This window comes from Brassica oleracea, unplaced genomic scaffold, assembly GCF_000695525.1.
Source record: "Brassica oleracea var. oleracea cultivar TO1000 unplaced genomic scaffold, BOL UnpScaffold00578, whole genome shotgun sequence".
Classification (NCBI taxonomy): domain Eukaryota; kingdom Viridiplantae; phylum Streptophyta; class Magnoliopsida; order Brassicales; family Brassicaceae; genus Brassica; species Brassica oleracea.
In genome coordinates, this window is record NW_013617421.1 from 198879 (window position 1) to 203648 (window position 4770).

Here is a 4770-nt window from a genome sequence, read left to right on the forward strand (position 1 = left end):
TTTCTTATATTATATATTTACTTATTATTTATTTTTCTTTGCATGTATTTTTATTTTTTGTTAATGTCACGTGTCATCTTTTAGAATAAGTTTTTTCCGCTGATGTGGACGCCCTATGGAGCCTCAAAAGTAGATACATTTTCAGATAGATGTTTAATTTAGTTTTTTTATTTTTTAATTATACATTTACGTTTTCTAATTTTCTTGCTTTTATATCAGATTATAAATTATGATAGATGTTTAATGTAATATTTTTATTTTTTATATTGTATATTTACTTTTTATTTATTTTCCTTATATTGTATATTTATTTATTATTATTTAATGTAACATTTCTATTTCTTATATTATATATTTACTTATTATTTATTTTTCTTTATATGTATTTTTATTTTTTGTTAATGTCACGTGTCATCTTTTAGAATAAGTTTTTTCTGCTGATGTGGACACCCTATGGAGCCTCAAAAACTCTATTTTATTAATGTAGACTAGATGATAACCCGCGCGCATGCGCGGAGCGAATTTTTATAATAATGTTTATTTATTAAATGGTTTTAACATTTTGCAACACTACAATTTTATCGATTATATAATGATGAATAAAAATGTTGGTCTCTTAAATATATCATCGTTGTTGAATAGTTAACATATTACAATTTTAATTATTTTTAAGACTTTCGTATACACAGAAGGAAATTAAGTTTTGCGGATAACACAAATCACCAAAACCAAATAGGCAACATCAATTGTATATTGACGAAAGGGGATTAGGTTTTCTGCTCTCGATTTGTTTACTATTGAGTCTCCATAAGTTATTTTATTTTCTACCTCTATAAAATTGTGATTTCGCAACCGTCTTTTGTTTCACTGATGAGTTAAGTTTATTTTTTAACTTCTTCTATGAATTCAGTGAATTACATAAGTGTCATTTAAAAAAAAATAGACATCTGTAAAAAATAGTTTCACTCCAGATACATATCTAAGAGTCAAAATTTTGAAAAAAAAATCACCGAAAACTATATTAACAGGTTAGTGTTCAAATCTAATATATCAAGTTGTTATAGAATATAAGTGCAGACTCGAAATATAAGTGTCTATCAAGTATATATATTCACCAACTCGGTCTAAAAATCATCTAATTCAAGAACAATAAAACAAATTATTTATTTCACCAGTTCGGGTAATATCTGAATCCGAACGGGTAATATCCGAACGCGAATGGATATCCGAAGATAACGAAACATAAGTATACTTGACCCTATATTTCTAGCTTACTTCTCTCATTTTATTCAAAATATTTATATTACTGATGCTTATTGCTCAAAATTGTATAATATACATACAATTATGGACAAAATCATTTGCTATTCACTTAAAATACATATCAAGCTCTTGTTTCTTGCATTAACAAAAGTTGCATCTATAATTTCAAAAAAACAACTAAATTAGTGTCTTATAACCTATTAATAGTTTAGTCGTTTAAAAATTAGAAAACCAGTTAAGTTAAAATATATTTTAGTTTCAAAAAACTTAAACAATGAATCATTTATTTATTTTTTCTTCAAAATTTAAATATCCGAACCCAGCCCAAAATATCCGAACCCGAATATAAAATACATAAACCCGACTCGAAATGTAGAAATACCCGAATGGATTCTATAACTTTATACTGAAATACCCGATACGAACCCGAACGTGTATCCGAAAGCCCACCCCTACGATATATGATCATTTGTATCTCGATTGAACAAAAAAAGTTAAACCATTGATCACAGAATTTTTAATGTGAGAATTTTACCATTTTTAGTAATTTATAGTCGTTTTTAAAAATTCAATATATAACATATGAGAAAAAATCTAATTTTTTTATTTTATGCTTAATGTGATTGTTTAATTTCTTTTAATAGTATAAAATTAAACAAAAAGAGAGAGGTTAGAAAAATTGTTATGAAATATGTACTATTCACAATCATTAATTATCATATATATGTTAACTATATTAGGTAATTCCGTAACTTTTATTTAAGGAAATAAAAAATATTCTTTTGTACAGTACTAATTAATTTGATAGTTAGTTTAATAAAAAACATAATATATGTTTATATGGACCAACTTATTTTTCTAACAATTCTAAAAATCATTCTCTTGATGACACGTGGCGAAAATATGTCGTAATGCTTCAGGATTAATATATAGGGGATTAAGTAACTTATAGATAGTTTTTTTTACATTTTAAGTTTAACTTCTTATATTGATTTATATTTTGCTTTGAAATAAACAATTTTTGGTACTATTGACATTTTTAGAAGAAAAAAATTATTTGGCATAATTTTAATGCTTTTAAAAAAATGTGGACATTATCAATAATTTATAACATCAACTTAAATATAGTATAGGTTATTTGTGAATAATATCAATGACATATAACCTAAAATTTGAAACCACATGTTTTAAACCTATATAGTTATAATTGTTTGAAAGTCTTGCACTTTTATATTTTTGTTTAAATTTTAAAAATATTAATTTAATTTAATATAATTTTTACTTCTGTTAACTTACTTTTACAAAAATCAGTTTAAGATTAAGTACTTCTATTTAATGTTTAAAATTTTGTAAGTTTAGATTATTATATTCATTTATTTTTTATTTTGAAATAAACATTTTTGGTAATATTGACTTTTTAGAATAACCAAAGAAATGATTATTTCAGAATCAAGCATTTTAAATTTTATATTAAATTACGAAAATATTATATATATTAAGTTAATTTTTATTTAATTTTAATTTTGTTAAATTATCCTATTTGATATTGATTTCTATTTTATTGTTTTTAAGTACTTGAATTTTTATTAAATCATTATCTTTGTTCGTTATTTTTATGTTAATTTAAAAAAATTAGTTTAAGATTAAGTAACTTATATATAATATTTTAAAGTTTGTATGTTTAACTTTTTATATTGATTCATATTTTGTTTTGAAATAAATATTCTTTGGTAATATTGACTTTTTTAGAAATAACCAAAGAAAATAATTTTTTCTGAATCTAGCATTTTAAATTTTATGTTAAATTTCGAAAATATTATATATAAATATATATATATATATATATATATTAAGTTAATTTATTTAATTATTAATTTAATTAAATTATCTTATTTGATATTGATTTCTATTTTATTGTTTGAAAGTTTCCAATTTTTATTTTGCTATTTTATGTTAATTTCGTAAAAATCATTTTCAAAATAAATAAATTATATATAATGTTTTTACCTTTTTAAGTTTACCTTTTTATATTAATTTATGTTTTTTTTCAAATAAAAATTTTTTGGTAGTATTGACATTAATTATAAACATTAAATTGAAAAAAATGATTTGACATATTTTTGGTGATTAAAAATAATATATGGACATTTTAAGTAATTTATAACATCAACTTATATATACTATATATTATTTGTGAATATTTTCAATAGCATATACCATATAACCCAAAAATTGAAATTACATGTTTTAATTTTTTGAAAATCATGCATTTTTTATTTTGATTTTTCATTTTAGAATATTAATTATATATTCATTTAACTTATATATATAATCTTTTTTAGTTTTGTTAGGTTTCCTTATTGATACTGATTTATGTTTTATTTTAAAGTAAAATGTTTTTGAAAATATTTACTTTTTTGAAAGTATTAAACTAAAATAATGATTTGTCATATTATGATTAGTTGTTTTAAATCCTATGTGTTTTAAATCATATTATTGAATATTTTCAATAGCATATTACCTAAACTTTAAAAATCATGTGTCTTAAATTTATATAGTTTGTCATATTATGATTAGTTGTTTTAAATCTTATGTGTTTTAAATCATATTATTGAATATTTTCAATAGCATATAACCTAAACTTTAAAAATCATGTGTCTTAAATTTATATAGTTCTTATTGTTAAAATATCTTGCATTTTAAAGTTAATTATTATATTTGTAAGATATTTTATGTAACTTTCGAACATATATTATATATTAAGTTAAATTAAATATGATTCTTTGAATTTTGTAAGTTTACCGTATTTAAATTGATTTTTATTCTATTATGAAATAAACCGTTTTGGAAATTCTGACATATTTAAAAATAGCAAATTAAATATCTGATGTGTCAAAACGCTACTGGAGGTTTTAAATCCTATGTGGACGCCCTCAATGGCTTACAGCCTCAACTTTTAAAAATAACCATTTGTTGTTTTAATTTTTTTTTAAATCAGAAATTATTTTTATTTAAAAACATTATTCATATAGTTGATAGTGGAACCATTTTTTTGCTTGAATGCTTTGAAGTTTTCCGTGATAGTGTGAGGTTCATGTTGATGGAATAATGAATTTTATAGGGAATTTCTTGATGTAAAACTATACATTTTTATTTTTTTTGTTTAATGTGGCATTTCTATTTTTATATAATTTACTACCATTTTAAGGTAGATGTACATTTTAAGATAGATGTTTAAATCTTAATGTACTTTTTCCATTTTTTTAAATGTTTATTTCCATTTCTTAAATTTTTTTTTCTGTAATATCTATATTTTATATTTTAAAATAAATATTTAAATCTTAATGTATTTTTCCATTTGTTTAAATTGTGTATTTACTTATATTATATATTTTACATTTTAAGATAGATGTTTAATATTTAATGTACTCTTTCCATATTTTAAAAATTGTGCATTTACTTATTATTGTATATATAATTCATATATTTATATATTTATAATATTTA